Below are 12,323 nucleotides of genomic sequence, written 5' to 3'. Positions count from 1 at the left end.
GGCCATGGGTCACGGGCCTAGCCGCTCCGCGGCATGTGGGATCTTCCCGGACCCGGGCACGAACCCATGTCCCCTACATCGGCAGGTGGACTCTCAACCACTGCGCCACCAGGGAAGCCCTGCATTGAATATTCTTAAAGCAAATCTTAGAAGCTGTCCCTCAGGACAGGAAGCTTGTCCAGGACATTGAACTCCACTGGCAGATCACCATTCCATCATTTCTGAAGGGTGTCAGATCAAAACCTGGCAAGGAATGTTTTTATGTATGAGTTCAAATGCAGGCTCAGCACACACATCCAGAAGAGCTCCCCCCAGGATATGCTGACTCCTTGTCCATGCTTGGCTATAGCTGAGATCCTAACTACACCTGTCCTGGGAGTTAGAAGGAGGCTCATCTCCTTTTTAGAAAGAAGCTGAAGGGTCACAAAACGGATGAAATTCAAAGAAAAACTAGACCTAACAGGATACTGATCATTTAACAAAAACAGGGCCTGCCACAGCGACAACATGGAGACTCTAAAATTATATAACACCTGCCAATGCAGGTGACACAGTCCTCTAGAAACTGTCCTCACTTCAGAGAACACCCAGGAAATTCATCAGTCAGCAGAGTGCTGGGGGATTCTGCTCAGCTCACTGCTTCCAATCCAAAGATATTAACCCCTTTCTTTCCCTCTTTCAAAATTCACCTCCTTTTTTAGGAATTCTGTCTGATTAAGTCATATGGAACCCCCTCCTATGAATCCCTTACCTCTGAGGAGAAAATGGGGGCTGGGGGGAGGCCGGGAGAAAGATGTAATCTTTCAGGAGATCAACACAGGCACGTCCTTCCCTCCTCCTTCATGTGCTGGCACCTAGGGGACAAGAGCTGCCACTCCCACAGGTTGTGCTCAGAGCCCGTTGAGCATGAGGTCAGCCTGGGTTCCCCACTGGGAACCAGGCCTGATGCCGGTCTTTTTCCACAAAATCTGCCTCTCCTGCTTTTAGCCTTTCACAAACACATGATGTCACCTCAGCCATCTCAGGAATATGAATTCCTAGTACCTTTCCAGCAAGTGTTATATAAGAAGACAATTGAGGCTTTCACCAGGCTCTATCCTCCATATCTCTTACCAAGACCTCTTATCACAACGGTCATCGGCTCCTCTCAGAACTATTCCCTGGGAAACAGAATGCTGGAATACCTTGCCAAGTCTGACTCTTTACCTGCAGGTTTGCCTTTCTACAAACTCAGTAATGGGAAGGCCTTTACATTTTTTCTTGGACAACCGAACCAGAGCCCAGAGAAGGGGAAGGAATTTCTGGAGATCACACACAGCTATTAAGCTTCAGATCTAGGCCTGGAACCCGGGTCACTGGGTTCCTAAGCCAAAGTTCTTTCTTACTTACTCTTGTCACAAATATTTATTTGAGCACCTTCCAGGTACAAAGACAAAGTCCTCTGTCAATGTTAGCAGAGCAGTCAGGAAGAGACAAGTAAAATACCTACAACAAACACAGTGAAACAATAATATAAATAAATGAGGTATGCACACAGTGTCGTGACAGCAGAGAGAAGGAAGACACGTATCACCCTCAATCAACTTCCTATACCACATCTTTCAGTGACTGACATTATTACTTATCTCAGTAGTCAGTATGCCAATAAAAGCCATCAAGCTACTCTTAGCAAACTAGAAAACAGCAAATATTCTCCCTCAAAGAGTGTGATCGGTGGCCTTTTTCCTCGTTACTTTACCCTATTGAATATAGCATAGAAACAAACATGAGTTAATCCAAACAATCAATCAACAAATAGCTACTAAGCTTCCAGAATATGTGGATGTGACATACTTATTGTTTTCCCTTCCTTGCATCCATATCCTCCCCGACTCTTAGTGCTTTTGACAAAGCTGATTCCACCTCCGGCCTCTCCAAAGATGGTAGATGTTACCTCCAGGCCCTGTTTAGGAGCTACAAGACCTGGGGACAATGTCAGTCTGAGACAGTGCTACCATCTTGCCACCTCGAGTGGAATGGAGCCAACCTAGAGGAAGCAGAGCTGAGGTATGGGAAAAGGAAACTTGAGCCCCTGGATCAATCATGGCCAGATGCCAGCCCTATCCCTGCCCCTTTCCAGCACACAAGCCAACTCATTCCGTTTTTGCTTAAAATAATTTGCATTGGGGTTTTGGTCTCTTGCAAACAAAGGATTCCTAGTGGACTAAGTAGGGAATTCTCAAGTATTCAGAAGCATAAAGGTCCCTGTCCTCAAGGAACTTACAATCTAATTGTGAAAACATGATCAAAATATATAATACATTTTCAAAAAATACATAATTATTTACCTATTACATAATTATGCAAGATACATAATTAAATATATAAATCTTTATTATAGTATACTGCAAGAATGAAACTGAGAAGAAATATTACAAGTAAAAGTCTTAAGGACTCAAAGCAGTGGGGACTAACATTGCTAAAATAAGGCTTCTTGAGAAAGACTAAACTTGAGAGGGACAAATTGTTTGTTTGGCTCACAACATACTCCTAGACCCAAAACAATACCTGGCATATAGTAGGGCTTGAAATTTGTGGAAGGAAGGAGAGGATAAAGAGAGAAAATGGGAGGAAAGAGACGTCTGAACTAGTATTCTGAGGATGGGTAAAATTTCAATAAATGGAAGGGTGAGGGGACAATCTTCCAGAAGAAGGGAAAACATAAGCGGAGAGATGGGAATGTTTGAGCGAGGCCTTTTTATGAGATAGTGAGGAGGCTGGCCTCACCAGAACAAAAGGCAACGTAAGGGTAGGTCAGAGATAAGGGTGCACAGAGAGGAGCAGCTCCAAAGGCTAACAGGGTAGTTTGGATTTCAAGAGGCCAGAAATGGAGCTGGTGAAAGTTTGTGTCATGATGGGAACAGAGCTGAAGGAAGATCAGAGTGGAGGAGGTCTGCTGGATGGGTTCCTAGGCCTTCTAAATTAAGAGATGGAGTGAGCGTTAATGAGCAATCCAGGCTGAAGTAGTACAGAGGTCAAAAAGAATAGGAGGATTCCATGAGTGGAAAATCCCCACACATACTAACACTAATCACTAGTAATAATACATACTTTAGAGCCACTGATCCTAAAGCTAGTGAGTCCAAGCTATCCCCTCCTATACAGTGGTGAGCAAACTCGACATGTAAGAGAGATCGCTGGGTTCAAAGGTAAGACAGTTACCTTGGTGGGAGGAAGGAGGGGTGGTGGCAACTGGAGTGCTAGCCTCTCCGGCTTTCCTTTTACTATAGTTTTTTGTGTCGAACTTTAAGTTTGGCCATCTTCAAAACTGTCTGCCCTGTGCAGTAGATTTCCCCAAAGTTATGAAAGAAAGAACCTTTCCTCCCCTCGCATTAACTCCACACTACCTAAGAACAATGCATGCAGCTTTGGAGACAAAGAGAAACCAGCCAGGGGGAAGGAGAAGGAGAAAAATGGCCTTAAGAGTTTCCGAAGGACGTCCATTTATTAACTGTTGAGTCCCCAAGTGAAGACACAGAAAGCAGCCTCATAAAGCCCATGAGACGGGAGGGTGTGAAGGGGAATATCTCAATGAACTTTAATCATCAGGACTGCTCTTGGAAGGCCGCCTTGGTTCTTTTAAGTGACTCAATAGAAAGTCAAAGACAAAAGGCTCCCAAATGAACAAGCTGCCACATCAAATGCCAAAGTAGTAATTTTACCTCCTAGGCCTTGCCTGAGATGTTTAAGAAACAGAATTCCTGAGGTCCAAAGTCTAGAATTAACTTGTACTACAAACTAAAGATCTGGAATGAGATGACCAACGGCTCCTCTGGGAAATGTTACCTAGTCTGATGCCCCTGATTGATTGCTAGAGACAAAGTAGAAGTGAATTCCCAAGGACCATGATAGCCAACCAACAAATCTAGCATATATTCATCTCATACCATCTCTGTGCAAAGATCTGAGTGACAAATCATTGGAACACACAAGAAAATATAAGACATTGTCTTGCTTTCAAGGAGCTTATAATCCAATTGGGAAAAAAAAGGAGGCTAAATGCAAAAGCATTCAACTGTATAGGATTGTGTGTGCTAAGTGCCAAAATAATGGTCCCAGATTACGTTCAGAGAGGAGATCAGTATAAACCAGGATCAGCCTGAGTTAGTCTTCAGGCCTGAAACTGGGGAGGATTTAAAGAGGTGTAAGGGTTATAGAGGAAGGAGCGCTGTGATTACTAGGGCAAAGGTGAGGAGGCAGAAATGGGCAGATCAAGCCCAGGAGCCTGTGTGAGTACAGCACAGTGATTTGAAGGTTTATTCAGAAGAGCATGGAGAGAAAGAGGGGGGTGGAAAAGCAAGAAAGAGTGCACATGCTCGATGAGCAGATCAGATACACTGTTCCAAAGGGATCTGTAAACTGTACAAAGCAAGGTAAGGGTCTTGAAAAGCAGAAGGACAGCATAAGAAGAGTCAAAAAGCCAAGGACTTCCCTGAACTCAACTCCTAAAAAGACTAAGCGTCAATTTCAACATGTCCACTATAGTAATGGACAACGGTAAACTGTACGCTGCTCAAGGCTCCAGCGCAACTGAATGGAAAACAAACCAGATCAATCCTAAAATCCACACCCTAAATTCCTAGAGAGCTGGCTCTGGAGGATTTACTTCATTTTGTGTAGGACCCAGCTTGGCCTACAGTATTGGCACATCATTTCAGATTTAGTTCCACCAGCATGGACCAAGCCCCTATTAGTTGTTGGGAAAAGGGACAAAGATGACTACAGAAGACCAGGAGATTCACTCGGCCTTTGAAGTGCCTGTAGAACTTCCTATTGGAAAATGCAGTTTTGTTCTCCAGTCTGGAGTTCTCAGGAGAGGTCAAGTCTGGAGGGAGACATTTGCGAGCCATCAGCAAGTAGATGGGAGTATGAAGTTAACCATGAAAGCGAATGCAGCTGCCCATAGAAAGCATGGAGAATGAAAGAGAAGTAGGCCTAAGCCTGGGGACACCCTCATTTAGGTGGAAAGCAAAAGAAGAGGAGATAGGAAACTAGAGTGAGAATGGAAAGAGATGTATCAAGGTGTCAATAACTGCAAATCACTTAAAGAAAACAGCAGGGCAAAGAGTTTATTAACTTGGGCGATCATTATTGAGAGCCTGCTATGCATCACCCAAGATGAACACAACCACCTTGCTGACAGGCTGGGTCAGCCTGTACTGCTCCAGTTGCTATGACTGTTCCAGTCCTTCATGCTGGTGGGCCGCCCTGACAGCCCCTTGCCTTGTACCTGTGCTACACGCCTCTCAATTCCCACCCCAGGGTTTCCCTGTCGCCACTGCAGCATGGGATTTGGAGGGACCTGCTCAGCCACCAGCCAGGCCATGAAGAAGCACAGGGGAATTGAAGCTCTAGGACATCAACCCCTGGGGATGGGGGATGGCAAATGAAATCTTCTCCCTCCTTTCCCCAGTGGACCATTCAGAGATGTAGTAGCTTCACATATTTTCTCTGAAGATGTCCCACAGGACCAAATGATCAGCCTGTCATGAAGCTGTGGCCAGCCTCTAAGCAGTCCCTTATATTTGTTCTCCCTCCCTCCCTCCCTTTCTCGCTTCCCTTTTCTCCTCATTCCTGCTTCCCAGTGATGGCTCTCACAAATAAAGTGTAAGCTTTTGCCTCTAGAGCTCTAATTCTAGGGAACCCAGACTAAGACAATTACCATGGGCCAGGCACTGTTCTAGATGCTGGATAGATCATCTTTTCTTTGATGAAACTTATTCCCCAACGAAAGTATCTGCTTAGCAGAGTGTTGAGAATAGCTAACTAATAGTTATTTTTCAAGGACTCAACATATTTGTGAAGTGATTGGTTGGTTCTAAGAACTGATTTAGTTGACTACAGTTTGTTTTCTATGAACAGGTAAAGTGTCTCTACAAAAGTTATGGGTAGGTATACAATCAACAGTGATCACAGATGCCATTTATTAAATACTTTCTATGTGACTCATAGAAAGTTGAGTCACCATTTAAGTGTAAAGGTATGTTATCTCATTTAATCCTCAAAACATCCCAGTGGGATAAGTTTGCAATAAAGCAGAATGGTTAAGAGCCCAGACATTGCACTCAGAAAGACCTGGCTTTAATTCTAGCTCTGCCACATGCTAGTTGTGTATCCTTGAATAAGACACTTAATCTCTCTAAGTCTGTTTCATTATCTATAAAATACAGTTTGTAACAGCAGCCACACCTGTGGATTGTTGTAAAGCATAGAAGAGATAACATAGATAAAATAGGTAAAGTGTTTACTATATGCCAGGTACCTAGTAAGATTCTATTAAAAGTCAATCATGATTCCACCCACTTCACAGATAGGGACCACTGAGGTTCAGAGAGATTAGTTAATCGCCTGAAGTCACCAAGACAGTTTCAGATCACGACAGGATCTGAACCTAGATGTGTTCAATCCTAAAACAGGGCTCTTACTCACTCTCCTATATTTTTTTTAATGAAACTGAGATATGGACTCATTTAGTTGCCTTTCATACTGGAATCCTATAGTTCTAGCTGGCAATATTGATTGGGATCCCTGAATTTCTTCAGCTTATCACACAAAAGTCCTCATTCTTACTGCCTTAACTTTGAGTATTTAAGTATTTGTGTTGCGGTGGAGTGGGAAAACACCTTCATATCATTTCTTCTTGAAGGAAATAGTAGCAAAAAGTCCACGCCCACCTAGAGATGCTATCAACTGGAGAGGCAGCAGAGCAAAATCTGAGTTACCATTCAACTTTCTCTGAGCCTCCTTGGCACAAAGAAAGTATTTAGTAAGTGGCATCTACGATCACTATTGATTGTATATTACGTGCCTGCCTATAACTGGAAAACAGAGTGTTTGGGCTCAAAATGCCAGCTCCATCACTTACGAGCTGTGTGACCCTGGACAAATTACTTAACTTCTCTGTGCCTCAATGTCTCTATGTGTCAAAGTTCATTAATAATAGTACCTACCTCTTAGAGTTTTTGAGTTAACATTTGTAAAGTAATTAGAATAGTTCCTGGTACATTGAAAATACCATATATGCTTTGGTTAAATACATAAATCAAATCTGTCTCATGGGCTCTTTAATCCTTTAACTTTCTAGACAAGAAGGTATAGGAAGTGATAGGAATTGAATAGAATAAATTAGTGGCTTCCTAACTCTTACAAGCCAACATACACACACAGGAAACACAATTTCATGAAACAATACATATTCCATAAAGTCTGTTTTTTTACATTTTAAATGCTTGTTGTGGCCCACTAATTTGATTTCATGACCTAGTAGAAGGTCTTGACCTGAAGATTAAAAAAGCTATGGAATAAAACACATGGCCACCAAAGGCAGAACTAGAACAGAGTCTTCAAACCACTCAGCTCCTTCTTCATGGTCATTACTAAATCAGAAAGGGCTTAAGTTTCACTTCTTGCTTGAAAAGAAACTGTACATTCCGGGTCCTCCTCCCATTCCTTCCACATTTCACATGAACACTAGAAGTTCAGAGAACACCAAGGAACCAACGGATACTTCCTGTCTATGCAACTCCTGCTACTGTTGCCCAATCCAATGTGTCACCACTGTGTAACAGGGAGAATTCTCCGGCTTGTCCTTTGAGTTTTGTCTTCCTGATTTTGAGATCCAGCAACTATGATAACCCATCACACCTTCAGAGCAAAAAAGCTACTGATCTAACACAAAGGCAATGTCATTACATATTTAACAAATGGATTATAAACAGAATAGATGAAACTTATTAATGGTTAAGTTGAAAAAAAAAGAGTTCTTATCTCCTAGAGATAAATACTGAAATATTCAAGGATGAATAATGTCTGGTATTTGCTTCAAAGTGATGGAGGGGAGTGACGGGGGGTGGGGCGGTGGGGGTGGGGAGTGGATATAAATAAAACAAGACTGGCCATGAACTGAGGATTTTCGAAGCAGGGTGATGGGGATATGGGAGTTCACAACACTATTCTCCCTACTTTTGCGTATGTCTGAAATTTTTCATAATTAAAGGTTTTTAAGACACTGATGAAAGAAATTAAAGATGATACAAATAGATGGAGAGATATACCACGTTCTTGGATTGGAAGAATCAACATTGTGAAAATGACTCTACTACCCAAAGCAATCTACAGATTCAATGCAATCCCTATCAAACTACCACGGGCATTTTTCACAGAATTAGAACAAAAAATTTCACAATTTGTATGGAAACACAAAAGACCCCGAATAGCCAAAGCAATCTTGAGAACGAAAAAAGGAGCTGGAGGAATCAGGCTCCCTGACTTCAGACTATACTACAAAGCTACAGTAATCAAGACAGTATGGTACTGGCACAAAAACAGAAAGATAGATCAATGGAACAGGATAGAAAGCCCAGAGATAAACCCACGCACATATGGACACCTTATCTTTGATAAAGTGGAGAAAGTGGAGAAAGGACAGCCTCTTCAATAAGTGGTGCTGGGGAAACTGGACAGATACATGTAAAAGTATGAGATTAGAACACTCCCTAACACCATACACAAAAATAAGCTCAAAATGGATTAAAGACCTAAATGTAAGGCCAGAAACTATCAAACTCTTAGAGGAAAACACAGGCAGAACACTCTATGACATAAATCACAGCAAGATCCTTTCTGACCCACCTCCTAGAGTAATGGAAAGAAAAACAAAAATAAACAAATGGGACCTAATGAAACTTCAAAGCTTTTGCACAGCAAAGGAAACCATAAACAAGACCAAATGACAACCCTCAGAATGGGAGAAAATATTTGCAAATGAAGCAACTGACAAAGGATTAATCTCCAGAATTTACAAGCAGCTCATGCAGCTCAATAACAAAAAAACAAACAACCCAATCCAAAAATGGGCAGAAGACCTAAATAGGCATTTCTCCAAAGAAGATATACAGACTGTCAACAAACACATGAAAGAATGCTCAACATCATTAATCATTAGAGAAATGCAAATCAAAACTACAATGAGATATCATCTCACACCAGTCAGAATGGCCATCATCAAAAAATCTAGAAACAATAAATACTGGAGAGGGTGTGGAGAAAAGGGAACACTCTTGCACTGCTGGTGGGAATGTGAATTGGTTCAGCCACTATGGAGAACAGTATGGAGGTTCCTTAAAAAACTACAAATAGAACTACCATATGACCCAGCAATCCCACTACTGGGCATATACCCTGAGGAAACCAAAATTCAAAAAGAGTCATGTACCAAAATATTCATTGCAGCTCTATTTACAATAGCCCGGAGATGGAAACAACCTAAGTGCCCATCATCGGATGAATGGATAAAGAAGATGTGGCACATATATACAATGGAATATTACTCAGCCATAAAAAGAAACGAAATTGAGCTATTTGTAATGAGGTGGATAGACCTAGAGTCTGTCATACAGAGTGAAGTAAGTCAGAAAGAGAGAGACAAATACCGTATGCTAACACATATATATGGAATTTAAGAAGAAAAAAAAAATGTCATGAAGAACCTAGGGGTAAGACAGGAATAAAGACACAGACCTACTGGAGAACGGACTTGAGGATATGGGGAGGGGGAAGGGTGAGCTGTGACAGGGCGAGAGAGAGTCATGGACATACACACACTAACAAACGTAAGGTAGATAGCTAGTGGGAAGCAGCCGCATGGCACAGGGATATCAGCTCGGTGCTTTGTGACCGCCTGGAGGGGTGGGATAGGGAGGGTGGAGGGAGGGAGACGCAAGAGGGAAGAGATATGGGAACATATGTATATGTATAACTGATTCACTTTGTTATAAAGCAGAAACTAACACACCATTGTAAAGCAAATTATACCCCAATAAAGACGTTAAAAAAAAGAAAAGAGTCCAATTAATAGGGCTTCCCTGGTGGCACAGTGGTTAAGAATCCGCCTGCCATTGAAGGGGACACGGGTTCGAGCCCTGGTCCGGGAAGATCCCACATGCCGCGGAGCAACTAAGCCCATGCGCCACAACTACTGAGCCTGTGCTCTAGAGTCCGTTAGCCAAAACTACTGAGCCCACGTGCCACAACTACTGAAGCCCGCGTGATTAGAGCCCATGCTCTGCAACAAGAGAAGCCACTGCAATGAGGAGCCTGCGCACTGCAACGAAGAGTAGCCCCCGCTCGCCGCAACTAGAGAAAGCCCGCGTGCAGCAACGAAGACACAACACAGCCAAAAATAAAACAAATAAATAAATAAAATTTATTTAAAAAAAAGAATCCAATTAATGGCATGTTAAAAAAAGACTTAAAAACACACATAGTAAAGGCAAAGGAAGATCAACAAAATAGAAAGAATACCCAGAGATATAATACAGAGCAATTAATTTCCTTAAAATGGATGGACTAAATCTGTGGGTAGAAAAGGGATACTACATACCAGGAAATGTACATAAAATAATCAACATCAAGACAGATACTGTTTAAATTTTTGAACTTCAAGGATAAAGAAAGAATTATTTAAGAATCAATGGAGAAAAAGCAAATTGTCTAACAAAGTAGGGGGGCAGAAATCAGGATGGTCTCAGATTTTTTCAGATTGTTCCAGGCAACATTTGAGGCCTGAAGTAAATGAAGCCACATTCTAAAATGATTCTAAGGGAGAGCCACTGTGATCCAAGAATTTATGGCAAGCTGAGTCACCTCAAGTTCAAGTGTGAAAAAGGCTCAGCCATTCGCCAACTTGAAAGATCTCAGCCTAATATAGACCCATGAACCCCTCCTGAGAGACAGAAATCCTGAACCCAGTAGCTCAATCAAAACAAAACTACAGGAACAAAGAAGCAGTAAAAGAAAAGACCCCCAAAACGGGAGAGTTCAGGTCAGAATGTAAACGTTAGGAACACTGCCAAGGAAATAAAGCCAGATAAGCTACAAAAACTGGGAGATGGGAAAGAGAGGTACAAGGAAGGGCAAGAAAATGAATCACCTAATCTTTCCAGGCAAGGGATCAGCCAGTCTTGTCAAAAAGTGAAGATTTAGCTAAAAATGTAGTTTAAAATATCAGCAATGACTTCAGCCTCCTAATGATTTTCACAATCATTTTCTTAACGTTAGAGAGAACTTAAAGGACTACAATCTTTTGTGGAGAAGAAACATTTATCTGAAGTTCACCAGTTTCTTTACTTTCACTTCAGTTTTTTTTTCTTATGTTAGATTCAAGTAAAATTAAATTCAATTGTTTTTATTTTTAAAGCACATATGGCATAATGCCAATCTTATAAAATTATTTCACTCTCTCCAGCCACCATTCTGTTTCCATGCACCGAAAGCGTTCACTGGAAGAGAAAGTCCACATGCCTGGCACCAAATCCACCACCCCCACCTCCCCTCACAACCCTCCCTATCTCAGCTCCTAGCCTAGGTTAATCTTTCCACCTGCACACTAGAACCCACACCTTCTTGCTCACTCAAGGCCCTTGCTCCTAAAATTATACACTCATATTCTGTATCATCCTTTTCCCCTCTCTGCCGGATCATTCCCATAAACAAACAAACATGTTATATTCCCCCACAAGGAAACACAGTCTCCTTGCTCTCCCCCTTCCTCCCCAGCTACTTTTTCATCTTGCCCTCTCTTTACAATAAAACTCAGAATGGTTGTCCATACTCCCAGCCTCTACTTCCTTTCTTCCCTTTTTCTCTTTAGCCCACTGTAATCAGGCTCTTGCTTCTTCTATTCTCGCGGTGGGCAGTAACGATCTCCATGTTGCCAAACACAGACAATTCTCGACACCCAGCTTCCTCCACCACCACCAGAATTGGACAGAGGGGATCACCCTCTGGCCCCGGGACAACACCCTCTACTGATATGCCCCTGGACACACATTCTCAGTCTCCTTCACTGGACCTTCCTCCTCTCTCCCAACCTCCAACTGCTGACACCCCAGGGTTCCATCTAGGGCTTCTTTTCCATCTCTACTTGCTTCCCAGTAGATCTCTTCTGGTTCTGTGCCCGGTGACTGCCAAATCTATATCTCCAGTCTGGACCCCTCCCTGAATTCCTGGCTCCTATAACTGACTTAACATTTCCCCTTGGATGGCTAACAGATACTTAGAACTTAACATGCCCAAACCTGAGTTCTTGATACACACCCTGATCCCCATGTTCCCTATCTTAGTAATGACACCACCTGCCAGGCCAAAAACCTTAAGATTTATTATTGATTCTTCTCTTTCAAACTCCCAATCCAATTCATGAGCAAATCCTGTTCACTCTACCTTCAAAATTCAACCAGAATTAAACCACTTCTTATCCCCTCTACCATTCCCAACTTAGTCCA

General features: G+C 42.3%; 1 protein-coding gene across 9 annotated transcripts in view; it reads right to left on the bottom strand.

Annotated features, from left to right (window-relative positions):
• SRGAP2 (SLIT-ROBO Rho GTPase activating protein 2) overlaps window positions 1-12,323 on the bottom strand; it is a 237,761-nt gene that overhangs the window by 148,758 nt on the left and 76,680 nt on the right. The window contains exon 1 of one of the 9 annotated variants that reach the window (XM_073802430.1): window positions 1,390-1,468. The exons of the other annotated variants lie outside the window; for them this stretch is intronic. The gene's annotated coding sequence lies outside the window, so the exon portion shown is untranslated. Of the gene's footprint in view, window positions 1-1,389; window positions 1,469-12,323 lie in introns of those variants that run through there. 9 annotated transcript variants of the gene reach the window in all.

This window comes from Tursiops truncatus, chromosome 1 (genome assembly GCF_011762595.2).
Source record: "Tursiops truncatus isolate mTurTru1 chromosome 1, mTurTru1.mat.Y, whole genome shotgun sequence".
Taxonomy (NCBI): Eukaryota; Metazoa; Chordata; class Mammalia; order Artiodactyla; family Delphinidae; genus Tursiops; species Tursiops truncatus.
Note: the sequence above shows the minus strand (reverse complement) of the source record. Positions and strands in the feature narration are given on the sequence as shown.